We start from the raw sequence: 13,847 nt of genomic DNA, 5'->3' as shown, positions 1-13,847 counted from the left end.
CCTCTCACACTTCGCCTTCCCTGCCCTTTCCTCACGCCTGCTTCCTCTCCCCCCGCTTCCTTCCTTCCCTCACTCTCTTCCCATTTTACCCTTGCTCTCCCTGCTCTCCTCTTGTCCGCTCCCTCCCCTCCTTCCCCTCCATCTCTCCTCTCTCCCGCTTTCTCTTTATTAATTTATTGGGTTGTTATTCTCCTTGCCTGGCTCTGCTAATGAAGGCAGGATGCAGATGAGGGCGAAGGTCGTCTCCGTAGCGATCGACCCCACCGCCCCGCAGCATGGCACTCTGACTGGCACAGGTCAGTGGCAGCTGTCAATCAAAACACACGCACTCACACACATGTGCACGTGCACGCATGCACACACACCCCCACTAAAATAATTTCATTCACAAAGATAACAGACACGTTTTGTGACAATTACCAATTTATAATTAGCCATACAAATTCAGATGCTTTGGAGCACATAATGTAACAGTCTTTTGCTGCAGTGCTTCCCACCTTTTTGGTTTATGACCCTTTAAAAAAAGCAATGTCCAAGTCAGTGAGCAGTGAGCTGATCAACTATAGTTGATAGTTTCTTTTTAATTATTTTTAGAGGCCTGAGGATGTAAAACTATCCAGCATTTCACAAGAAAAAAGCAAAGTTTGAAAAATAAACAGAATTTTGAGTAGCAGAAATACACTCAGTTGCCACTTCATTAAGTACACCTCGCTACCCTCTGTTAGTTTTACATTAAAAACACACAATACAAATCAACATCACCACAAACCACAACCTTGTTAAATCAACATGTCTCTAAAATTTCTATTTTTTAGCCTGCACTTGTTTTAAATAATAAAGTGGCAACTAAATTTATGTATAAACCAGCAGCGTGGTACCTGTATGGCAATGTTGATCTGTCGCTCAGCTGGTCCACCACTTTGGTTCAGACTGAAATATCTCATAAACTATTGGATGGATGCCATGAGATTTTGTACAAACATTCGTATTCCTCAGAAGATGAATCCAACTGACTTTGGTGGTCCCCTGAAATTTCCGCTAGCACCACCATCAGGTTGACATATGTGATTTTTATTGAAACTGCTGGATGGACTGCCATGAAATTTGGTACAGATATCCCCAGTGCCCAGAGGATTAACCCTAATGTCTTTGGTGACTTTTAATGCAGTGCTACTAGCAGGTCAAAATTTTCACTCATCTATGGCTGCAACTAATGATTATTTTCATTATCGTTCAATTTGTTGATTATTTTCTCAATCAATTAGTTGTTTGGTCTATGAAATGTCAAAAAATTCCCAAAGCCCAAGGTGACATCCTCAAATGTCTTCTTTTGTCCTGACCAACAGTCCACAGCCCAAAGGTATTCATTTACCATCAAAGAAGACTAAAGAAACCAGAAAATCATCATATTTGGGAAGCTAGAACCAGAGAATTGAAAATAATGAAATGATTGGAAATTAATTTTCTGTCAGTCAACTAATCTATTAATCAACTAATCGTTAATCAACTACTCTTATCCAGTGATATATCTCTGCGTCTACCAGATGGATTACCAGGTAGTTTGTGAAAACATTCATGGTTCCCAGATGATGTATCCTACCTGATGATCCTCTGACTTTTACTCGAGTGTCACTAGCAGGTTGAAATTTGCGGTTTTGAGTGAAATGTCTTTACTACTATTGGTTCACACATTCATGTCCCCCACAAGATGAATTTTAATAACTTTGGTGATCCACTCACTTTTCATCTACCAGCAGGTCAAAATTTTAATTTGTCTGTGTACTTTGGGTTTAGTGCTAATTAGCAAATGTTAGCATTCTAACATGCTAAGCTAAGATGGTGAACATGGTATACATTATACCTGCTGAACATCATTGTCATTGTGAGCATGCTAGCATTCTGACACTAGCATTTAGCTCAAAGCTCTGTTGTTCCCAAGTACAGCCTCACAGAGCCGCTAGTGTGCCTGAAGACTTGTTTCTTCTTTTTTATCTTCTTAATCATCTTGCAACCCCTTTGAGGGTCCTGACCCCCAGGCCGGGAACCGCTGCCTTATAGTACATCACATGTATCCAAAGGGCAACATATATGCATACAAATATACTCACAGGAAAATTCTTAATTTAGCATATTAGCACATACATGATATGTGTGCATGTCTGAGTATTATGGCAAAGTGTTTCACCTCTGCCCTGCCATTCATTGGCCTCTACTGTACACGGTGAAAACCTCTGAGATATGCTCCTCCCTGCGTCCTCTATCTCTGCACTTGTAGCATTTACAACCTCTGCTCTTCATCACAGCACATCAACATATTGTGTGTGTGTGTGTGTGTGTGTGTGTGTGTGTGTGTGTGTGTATGTGTGTGTGTGTGTTTGTAGATACACTGCGCTCAGACATCTTGTATGCATGTTGATTTTTGTTCATGGTTATTGTTGTGGGTTTATTTGTGTGCTCAGCCATGTTCATGAGTCTGTTCACCTGCATCTGGGTGTCTGTGAATGTGCATGAGCGCGCAGCAACCATACACACACACACACACACACACACACACACGCACACACACACACACACACACATATCTCTATTAGCAGTATAGTAGTGTTAACAGTGTTATGCCATGCGTGAACCTCCCCACCTTTCCCTCATATCTATGCAAAGCTGAGGTCCTGTCAATCAGTCACCTTGGTGACATAGAGCCCCACCTCCCCAATTAGAGCTGACAGGGCAGGATTAGGAGGGGGGCGGGCCCCCGCCGACCTGCCTACGTGTCAATCACGCGCCGGGCATCCACACGCCTGTTTACTGTCAGATCCCATCTCCGTCTGTCAGATTGCGCGGCAACCATCGCCCAGGGAGGAGAGGAGGAGGGTTGGGGGAGGCGGAGAGGGGGGAGGAGGAGATCTGATCGGAATTAACTATGCTTCTCCCCACAGACCGGCCGTGCTTTTAATTCATGAAAGGGATGAGAGGAAAGTGGGAAGAGAGAGGGAGTGATAGAGGGAGGAGAGCATTTAAAACCCAGAGCAGGGCCTTCTTTAGAAGTTTTCAGAGTGATGTTTCTTCTTTCCCTGACAATCACTTTTCTTCTCTCGCTAACTCTCCCTCCTGTCTTTCTCTCTCACTTAGACTTCTTTCGAAGGTGTGCTTCCTGCTGCTTTAGAGCTGCTAAGATTTATCAGCAGCCTTCCTCTGAAGTTGTTATTTGACCCTGGTTTTTAAAGTTGCACAGATATGTATTAGTATTTTTTTGAGACACAGAGTTAAGGTCAATTTGTTTAGTTCTGCACATGCTCATGCAAATTTGTCTCTGTTTCAGTGCATGTCTGGGGATGAGGGTCCTACCTACACACCTACAGTATGTGAATACATAATGCTGTTATGCTCCTCAGACTGTGTGCTTTAAAGCAGTGTCATGTGTGCAGAGTTCACACAATGCTAATGTGTGTGTGTATTGCTGGCTCTGTGGTCCCCAGTGTGTGTGTGCATTTCTTCTTTTTTAGGGTCTCTGGTGGTGGCCTCACTTTGACCCCAGTGCCCCCGCTCTAATCCTTTAGCAAATGAGGGCTGTGTGGGGCTGAAGGGGGTGTTTGGGGGTATGGACCAACTCGCAGTTTTAGGATTAGAGGACCAGAGTGAAGGTCTCGGGGTTATAAGGGATGAAGAGGAGGGAAACAATAGATTGTACTGGAGGAAAAGGGAGGGATATTGTCAGCATTGTGTTGGCCACCAGTGGTCATATGGGATGTCTCATTGCGTCTGCCAAGAAGGTCGTATTCTTTGGTCCCCTTATGTTTTGTTTGTTTTTTAGTTAGGAGGATCAAAATCTACTTAACAGATTTCAGTGTAGTAGAAAGTTAGAATGTAGTCATAAAAAGGTTTTATAATTTTTTGCTATAGATAGTAAAAAATATTCCCACATTCCTATGAATATATATTCCCACTTTAACTTTTCACTCATAACTATAGAACTGTGTGGCGAACAAGCAAGATGCCTATAGATTCCTGAGTTCAAGACAAACGTTTTAGTTTAGACCTTTCTGCCTGAATAGAAGACACATTTCATCCAATCTTCATCAAGTTTAGTATTTTTGGATGACGCCCAAAACATTTATTGAATTGCTAAATTGTTGCCAAATTGTTGTAGACATGGCTTACTTGCACATTACCTAAACTGCCATAACATTGTGCAATATCTACCACATTTAGATAACACATGAACATGATAATTCCAAACAATCCTGCAAAATTTGATGGCATATCACCTATAGGTGGTGCTACAGAAAATGCCATATTTACATGGCCATAACCCACAGGACATGAGTCAGACATGGCACAATTCATTCTTGTGCAATTAAACCCTCATATTCCCCTACATAATTTAGGTAATGTCCACAAATCAACATGATTTAAAGAAAAAATATATATCAGCATTTTTTTTTCAGTTTAGATCCACATAGAGACTAAAACATCTTAACATTTTGTGTTAATAAAATGAAATATTTAGGGTATTGTGTCAGCCTTGGTGGAGATATCTCTATTTCTTGCTCCCACTCTGCTTCTTAAATACATATTTTGCATTTTGGCTGTATGATTGTCAAGGTGAATTAATAAACAGTTTATTTTGAATAAACTGTTTGTCAGCTATACTGCTGACAGGCATACATGTGCCATGTCATTTCTGCTGATAGATGTACTGTATGTTCCCAGTATTTGTTGGTACCAGGCATATGTGGGTTGAACATGTTTGTGTGTGTGTGTGTGTTTGCATTAGAGATGCGTTCCGGGGTTGTGTCTGAGACGCAGCTCAGGTGTCTGTTGGTGTCTGTTGAACGACCTCGCTGCAGGGAACAGGCTATCAGGCTGAGAGGGAGGCTATCATGTTAATTACTTTACACACACCCCGCCAGCCAAGCGTGCAACACAACTGCTGAGCTCACACACACACACACACACACACTCACGCATGCACCTAAGCACATACACACAAAATCACCCGTCTTTCTCTCATTTTGTTGTTTTTCTGTCTTCCCACTCTCACTGTTGGAAGGCCTTGGACATCAATTCCCTTTTGCTTTCAAGAAAGATTGTTTTATATTCTAATCAATTCAACTCCGTTCTGTGAAATTAATTGACATTCATTCAATGATTTTAAATTCCTCCGAGGCTGTTCTTTTGTTTCAGCCTGTCAGTGAGCTGCAAGTAAGATCGGGCTAAATGTTTTGTCATCTCACACTCCAGGGTAAGCCCACTCCAAAGCATGAGCCTGAGGTCAGCTTAACCTCCTCGCAATTCCGTCTTTACCGCTCGTGAAAAGACGGGGGGGGGGGCAAACAATACAGATTCTTGATCAGAAACTTGGATGAAGTTCATTCTTCTCTGGCAGCCTTCATATGTCTCCTCAGGAGGATTTCTTTTTTTTTTTTCAGAATCATGTCAGGGGTTCGAAAGGCGGAGTCCGGCGCTCTCAGGCCGGGGAAAGAGAATAGTGGTATTGGCTAGGGCAGGTTGATGCCTTTAGTTAAATGATGCTGGCACGCAGAGGGATTGCTTTGGGAAGTTGTCATCCATCATGATTTTAGAATGACTCAAAGCAGCACTCTGCTTTTGGGGTTATGGTCTGGGATCTATGATTGATGTGAAGTGGATGTGTGTGTGTTGGAGGGAGGGGTGAGAAAGACACTGCGTATGTATTTTGAGTGTATGTGTGTGCCAAAGATAAGTAAAGATAAAGATAAGATAGAGATAGTTAAACTGTTCCTCTGGGGAAGTTTGTTTAATTTCCCTCTGCTCTTTTTTGCGTTGTTAATGGGAGCCCCATTAATTAAAGTTACTCTAAATCAGATAATAAAGATCAATTTAACATTTTGTGAATTCTACTATGTGGCAAAATATCTATACCGACTTCTCTTGATCTCCTCCAAATTTTGTGCGTGATCACCCGTGCATGGGAATGTTGAGCAATGTGCCTGGATGCACCCTTGTGTGTACGTTATCGTATCTCTTTAAGCTGAAGCATTTTGTCTGTCTTTGCCTTTCTCTCGTTTTCTTTCTCCAGGTCCGAGTCACACCTAAGTTAATTCTTCAATTAGTGTGATCCCGATATTCAAGAGAGATCATGGAGAGGGTCCCGCCAATCGATGTCCAATTAGCGAGGCTCCCTGGCCCAGAGGAAAGGGGGACGACCGCTGTGGTCATTTTAACGAACAGGAGGTTGGGGTGGGGTCCAGAGTTGAAGGTAGAGGGAATAAAAGAAGGAAGGGAGTTAGGAGAGGAAGCATGAAAGAGAGATGAAAAGAGGGTGAGAAGAAAACATCCGAGGTCTGCAAGTGGGTGGAGGTGAGGAGGGAGCATCGGGGTCTGAGGAGGTGGGGTGTAGATGTTAGATGCTCAATCAAGCCGTGTGAGGACAGTGTAATTAATCCATTGAAGATGTCTGATTGCAGATGACTTTGGGAATACCAGAGTGGTGGCTGGGCCTGAGGGAAGGGGTTGGAGGGGGGGTGGGGCAGGAACAAGATGGATGCAGGGATGCAGAGAGAGGAAAAGCGGAAGGGCAAACAGAGGGAGAGAGTGAGATTAATTGAGACAAGGGAGATACAGTACCTTTTAAATGAGAAGGATGAGTTTCAGTGACAATGTAGAAAGAAAAAAGAAACAGAAAAAAAAAGAAAGAATTGATCATGTCAGGGTCAGGTCGAACCATCACTCACAGCAGTGCAGGGATAAAGACCTCCGCCAGATGTCACGTGCATGTAAAGAAAGTAAGAAAGAAACACTAGGCTGCTAACTCATCCCTGAGTTTCTGGCTGCTAAAATGCTTTCTTATGAGACAAATGAGTGTCTATCCTGTTCTAATGCTAATATGCTTTTAAGGCACTATTAGCTGGCAGAGTTTTGCTTTTATTTAATGGACTATTAATTTGTTTGAATGCATTTTGTCTCGGTGCCTACAGTACAGAAAAGGCTCAGCTTTAGCTCAGCTCCTGAGCAGCATGTGATTTACTTACCCACAGCTATTTCCAAGCTAAGCCCTCATAATCTAATTAAATTTGATAAAGCAGAGTAATCATGAGAGTATTATGGCGAGTACTCATCATACCGATATGGTGATTTGTTTCTGTCGTGATTGAATGTTTTCATTAAGGTCTTTTTTTTTTTTTCATTCCTGTTTGAACATGTTTTTCTTTGTGGCAGGTTGCAGTTGATGGTAAACCGAATGTGCATTGTTGTCAGGTAGAAAAAGACAGTAAACTGTGCTGGATTTCACAAGGCATCAAATCTTGCGCACACAGGCAGAAAATGCTGACAAAAGTTGGATTCTCTAAATGTTTTATTTCTTTCATGGCAGAGAAGACAGACAAGTGGATTTTGACAAGTTGAAAAGCACTCATGGCTCATGGCATTTTTTCCTTTTTTAAAAAAAAATTCAAGTCAAACGGGTGAACACACCTCTACAAACAGTTCAGTCTGGAAGCAGTGGGACTTTGCTGTTTATTTTCTTCATTAGCATCTGAAATCTGTGTCTGTTGCTTCTGTCTGTTATTGTCTGTTATTGCAAATCACCTTGTGCCGTCTGTTTTAGGAAGGTGCTGTATTAAACTTACTCACTTAAAATCTAGCAAATTGGATTTGAAATGAAACAATTGCCATCAATTACTAACCGATCTGCTTTCAACTTTAATTTAAGTGTTTACATTTATATTAGTGAACAGTGTAACAACATACTGTTGTTGCTGAATAGTGGATGTAAGTAATTGCAGAAGTTAAGATAAATGAAAATCAAATCATCATATTCATTATAGAATCATCATATAATAGCTGGTGTGTAATCCTAAGTGGTCAATAACTGTCTGAAGTCAACAACCCACAAACATCATTTGCTGTCTTCTCTGATGATGCTCTGCCTAGCCTATAGGCTACTGCAGCCATCTTCAATTCTTGCTTGTTTCAAGGGCTTTCTGCTTTCAATCTGGTCTTCAGCAGGGGAAACAAGTGCACATACTGGGGACAAAGTCAGGTGACTGACTTGACAAATAAAAAATATTCCACCCCACCACAAAAAAAGATCCATCTCCTCTATTTTCCAATGTATAAAATTATGAATATTCTTAGCTAGCTAAAAGCTAAAAGCTGAAGGTCATGCACTCATTTCATGTCCAATGTGCTTCTACTTATAGACTTCACAGTAGGCCTACATTTATCCCCTTGCTGTCATCTTTTAGTAATGATAAGCATATGAATGAGCAGCATATTTTTCCTCAGACCATCTTATGATCCAAGAGAAGGAGATGGAATTTAATATTTTGGTTTGGCTGTGCTCATCTGTTTTCCTTCTTATTTACAGCAGGAATTACATTGAATAATTCATGCAAAAATAACCTCTAATACATTCAACAAATAATTGAAAATGAACGTGATACTCAATGGATTGCCTTTTTATGTATCTGCATGTATGGAATGGTCAAGGCTGGTGTTTATTAAAATCACCATGGCAACAAACGGGGAATTTGCCATCCTGTGATTCTGACTCAACAGCATTGGCATAGAATTCAAACTTAAATTCACCTAAATCCTCAGATTTCGTCTATAATAAATTTGCCATTTTAATCAAATTATCAATAACAAAACAAAATGGCTAAGCAGAGTCAGTGCAAGCATAATTCACCATTGTGTAGTTTGTGTATGAGTGAAAAGAGGCAGTTGTAAAGAAACTGCACAAAATGCTTGTTTATATTTGGAAGTATCTATTTAATTCCTGCATGTTACTTCAGAAGAACTTCTAAGCTTCAAGCACACACACCTGCCAACATCATGATACACTACGCAGCTTCACGACTCACTGCTGGCCCTCCTGGCTCGAGCAGTTGTGTTTTCTCAGTAGTGAAAAGAATAATTTCTAAGGGGGAGCGAGGGGCACACGAGGTCCTGAATGAGAAAAAAGGGGTGAAGAGAGAAGGGGCAAAATAGAAATTAGTGGAAAGAAAGATGACAGTGTGAGACAGAGTGATAGGGAGATACGAGAAGACTGCAGAGGAAAACTGTCCAGAGTGGAGAAAAACAGTGACAGGCAGTGGCAGAGTAGAGGGAGAAATGTAACAGACAGACTCCGGGAGAGCGAGGGAGAGAGAGACAGGCAGAGACAGACAGAGCGAGAGATAGACAGTGACAGAAGGAGAGATAGACGAGCTGTGTGAGGATGCAGAGAGTGTCCCCCACTCTCGGCTGCTGCCAGAGGCAAACAGACAGCCTCTCTGCTGGTGGAATGCTAATGCAACAAGCTGCTCCTCTCTTGTCTTCCCTCCCTTCTTTACCTTTCTTCTTCTTTAACTCTCCTCTGTGCAGAAAGTTTAGAGACCAGACACAAGAATAGACTTTGATAATGGATAGACCCCGGCGCTTTCATATTATTATGTTGGTTCTGAAAATCATTTTCAACACATGGCAGAGTGTCTTCTCATCACAAAATAATTATTGTAATGGGAGGTTAGTTGTGTGTGAATATGTGCACGTGTTGAGTTTTTATTTGACCTTTCTGCTGCACCTCGCCCCCCATAAGTCCTATACTGACATCATGTTTGTCTGCAGCTCAGTAGCCATGGATACCAAAGATGGGGGTGGGGGGGGTGGGGGGGGGGTTGCCATGTCAGGGGCCAATCGCAGGTCAGCTAGTAGACCTTTCTCTGTCTGTGTCACAGTCGACTGACCTCTGACCCCCAGCTCTGAGCCTCAACGTGACAGAGAGACACAAAGCAGTTGTTCAGGGATGATAAATGTCTCCCGGCTTTATCGTCCAGTCAGGTTGTTAACTTCCATCATTTAAGACATTCACATCACATCACACAGAGAAATGCCCGCAAGTAAAGACGATGGTTATTTTCCCCCTGAACTCTGGCACATTTTCCTGCTGTGGCGACAGTCATCAGTTCTCAACTTCAGGCAGGACATAACCTTGAGTGGAGCAAGCCGGTTGAGCCTGTCTCCCCCTACACCCACCCCACCCCACCCCGTCTGCCTGTCTGCCTGTCTATCTGTGTGTCTGTCTGCACGGAGATGGCAGCTTCTGAGAAATGGTGGCACACTCTGAAGTGTGATCCATTTAGATAGCGGCGAGGTTCTCTCCCTGTGCACATGCTCACATGCATGCACACTTAACACTAAACACATACCACACAACAAACACAGGCGAGGGCATGTGTGCGCCGGCGAACACACAAACCTGTGTGCACACGGACACAAAGAAACAGAAACAGATCTCTCTTCTCTCCACATACACATACAAACACACACACACACACACACACACACACACACACACACACACACACACACACACGACAGTCTCTTGACATGCACTTGCTTGGTTGACAAGTCATCTCAGATAAGCTTGAGTGACAGGTAGGGAGTGTTGACTAGTGTGTGTAGAATTCTCTGTGAGATATCGCCACCTTATGATTATTGTGTAGTATTTATTTAATCAGTTTTGTATTATTTACTCCTAAAATAACAATCTATTTCTAACAGATAATGTATGGGGCAGATTCATTTTTGCTCTTTCTGTAGAGTTCATCTTATATCAGCACTGTTTTTTTTTTAAGATGTTGCTTCTCTCTGTTTCATTTTGGTTGTTAATTTCCCTGCCACCTTTTTCTATCTCCGTTCAAACATATTGCACTGCCTCTGTCATCTAGAGAGAATCTTGTCAGTTTTTTGGCAGCAGATGTATGTTCAGGCTATATTTTGAGGATTCAGGCCTTGTATACCCGCTCGCTTACACTACTCCCCCTCCACTCCCTCTTTCCCCAGGCCTCTCCGTGCTCCATTCCTCTATTTTCTTATCTACTTTCTTCTCCTACTTGCTCCTCTATGTCATTGCCAAATCTCTCCTGTCTGCTCTCTCCTCCTCTCTTTCTGTCTTCTCCTCTCCCTCCCACCTCTCTGTTTCTTTTACACACCCTCTTCTCTCTCTATCAGTCTCTCTATTCTCTGACTGCTGTGGCTGGTCCCCTTGTGGCACACCGTGTCGTGTCCCTAATTTATTTATAATTAGTGCTCTTTGTCGGGATGCGCAGGGAATGTTAAAGTACACGCTACCTCGCTCTGGGTACAAATGGGGCTGGTGTTCCTCCATCCTTTCCGCCCACCCCAACTGCCCAGCCGACACGGCCACTGGGATGGACAGAGCTTACATCCCAAACCCAGACACAGACTCTTAAAATTATAACGACTCCGCAGAGAAACTGGCTACACACTGCAAAAAAAAAAAAAAAAATCTCCATCTTATCAAGTTTTTTCTGTCTACAGCTGAGTCCTAAAATCACTGTTTTGTCAGAGCAAGTGAGAATATTTGTTGTCTGTTTCAAATACAAATTGTTTTAATAATTTTCTAGAAGTGAGAGTTTGCATCTTGAAACAAGAAAGAAGTCAGGATGTTGCACTAGAATCAAAGAAAAAAGCAACTTTATTGTAGAAAATTTTTGAAACAAGTTGAAATAATCTTACTGCACTAGCAGATTTATACATTTCTTTTAAGAAAATAAGACTTAAAGATAAAAATGACTTAATAAGAAGGAGAGTTTGCACTCTGAATGACACCTGCTGAGATACAGATACACACATTGGCAGTGCACTCACCTGTGCAACGGCTGAATGCAAAACAGAATAACAAGATGGGACAACATGTAATCTGAAAGTGTAATTTATTAAACATCCTGTTGAATTTTAATGGCCATCAATTTTAAAGTTGAGTTGTTTTGGGCGTTCAGGTTGCAGGAAAAAAAAAAAAGATATATTTTTTTTATCGTGCCACATTAATGTCAACGCTCCTGTCACACATAACGTACATGACCAGGAATGACGGCGCTGACAGGGCCTCGCTGTGTGTATGTGTGTGTGTGTGTGATCAGCCAGGAAGAGCTTTTGTCCTTGGGCTGAGAGGGCACCTGGCTCCTCTTCCCGTCCTTGTGATCTCTCTGTTCCCTCTCTCTCGTGCCGCTCTATCCCTACTCTATCTGTCTCTTCCTCTCTTCTCTCAGCTTGGATCCCTTCATCCCCCCATCTCACGTTCTCCCTCTTCTCTGCCCAAGGCGATGCCGTCCTGCAGGCTTTGATCAGGGGGCCAGGGAGGAGAGAGGAAGTGGGTCAGAAAGTTGTGCTGGAGACTGCAGGCGAACAAGGCTGGAATATCGAGTAGGTGAGGCCGGGAGAGGGAGAGGGGAGCGAGAGATGGGGTAATCTAGTGAGAAAGTGATAGAGTGAGAAAGGGTGAGATAGTGGGGAATAAGAGGAGGGAGGGAGTGGGTAAAGAGGAAGGAGGAGGGGGGTGAAATGGGGCAACCGTGAGAGGTAGAGGGAGCGGGAAAGAGTGAGGGGGGGCTGCCTGAGCTAAACAAGTAGAAGAAGATAAAAAGAAAATGAAGACAGCAACAGGAGGAGATAGAGGAGAAGGACGTGGGAAAGGAGAGGTGTCTTCATTTACTGAGAGGAAAAAAAAGACAACACATTTGTCTTGAACGTGATGCTCAGCATTTAAACAGCAGGTTGGAGGATAAGGCCCTGTTTTAACTAATCTACGCCATGCAGGACAGATAGTTCAGCTCAGTGTGTGTGTGCAGGTTTGCATAGGCCTTTGTGTGTGTGTGTATGTGTGTGTGTGTGTGTGTGTGTGTGTGTGTGTGTGTGTATCCCGGCAGTATAGCGTTTGACTGTGGCTCTTTGTTTTTTTTTTAAAGATCATTAAGATGCATGGTTTATTAATATTCAGATCAAACCATTAATATTCGCCGAGTGTTTCTGCTCTCCTTGTGTCGTCAGCTCACCTGGGACTGGGGAGGGCAGAGGGGGGCGAAAGTGGGAAGAATGGAGGAGTGAGGAAGGGGGGGAGATATGGGAGGAAAAGGGGGGTGCAAAAGGAGGAGTTTAAGGGGTAAATGAAGGAGGAGAAAGACAAGATGATGGTAGAAGGGGGACAAAGTGGGAACAATGGTGATGATTTAGTGAGACTGCTGGAGATGAGAGAAGCAGGAGGTACAGTGGAGGTGGTGGAGGTCCTGTGAGGGGTCGGGTGTATTGTGATGGACAATCTGGCCATGCAAGGCGGGGCGGGGGGTGGAAGATTGGGGTGTTTGGAGGGTCCACCACTGGGACTGTGAGGTGAGAGGGGTGAGGGATTTTCGGGGTAAGCAGGGAAGCAGAGGGGGTTTGGTTCTGGAGTAATTGGGCCAATGGGAGGAAAACCATAAACACACACACACGTATTAAAAATACAAAAAACACACATGTGCACACATTAAGTACACACATATTCACATTTCTATGCACATAGTTGCCCAAATATTTGTGAAACGTACAAAAAAGGATTTATATTAGAAAGATTCACACATCTTTTTATACACACATGCAAGTAAATGCATTTTTAATGTTTATAAGTGAATGATACACCTATTTATACACACAAACATTAATGTACACAAACAGTAGTTACATAGTGCAAAACCTTCATATACTCACATTTAGGGTTGCAACCAATGATTTCATTTTCATTTTTCATTTTTGGTTCAATGAATTTTCCCAATTAATCTTTTATTATAATCCTTTATCTTTCAAACCAACAGTCCAAAATCCAAACATATTCAATTCATAGTAATATAAAACACATAAAAGCAGGAAATCCTTACATTTGAGTATCTGCAACCAGTTATTTTTTGTCATTAAACGACTTTAATGATTAATCAACTATGAAAATTGTTATAAGTTCATGTCTATCAACTAATCAATTATTGGCTCATTGTTTCAGTTCTACTTACATTTATATGAATGCATACACTTTATTGCCTCCTGTATGCATA

General features: G+C 42.4%; 1 protein-coding gene across 7 annotated transcripts in view; it reads left to right on the top strand.

Moving 5' to 3' along the window:
* The window catches only part of npas1 (neuronal PAS domain protein 1), a 63,946-nt gene that overhangs the window by 5,210 nt on the left and 44,889 nt on the right, over window positions 1–13,847 (top strand). For 4 of the 7 annotated variants that reach the window (XM_042413915.1, XM_042413918.1, XM_042413919.1 and 1 more), the window contains one exon: window positions 12,036–12,193. The exons of 1 other annotated variant lie outside the window; for it this stretch is intronic. The gene's annotated coding sequence lies outside the window, so the exon portion shown is untranslated. Of the gene's footprint in view, window positions 1–11,445; window positions 12,194–13,847 lie in introns of those variants that run through there. 2 more of the 7 variants (XM_042413917.1, XM_042413922.1) reach the window with 2 other exon arrangements.

Source organism: Thunnus maccoyii, chromosome 6, assembly GCF_910596095.1.
Source record: "Thunnus maccoyii chromosome 6, fThuMac1.1, whole genome shotgun sequence".
NCBI classification, from domain to species: Eukaryota; Metazoa; Chordata; class Actinopteri; order Scombriformes; family Scombridae; genus Thunnus; species Thunnus maccoyii.
The sequence above is the reverse complement of the archived record's forward strand: the minus strand, read 5'-3'. Positions and strand labels throughout refer to the sequence as shown.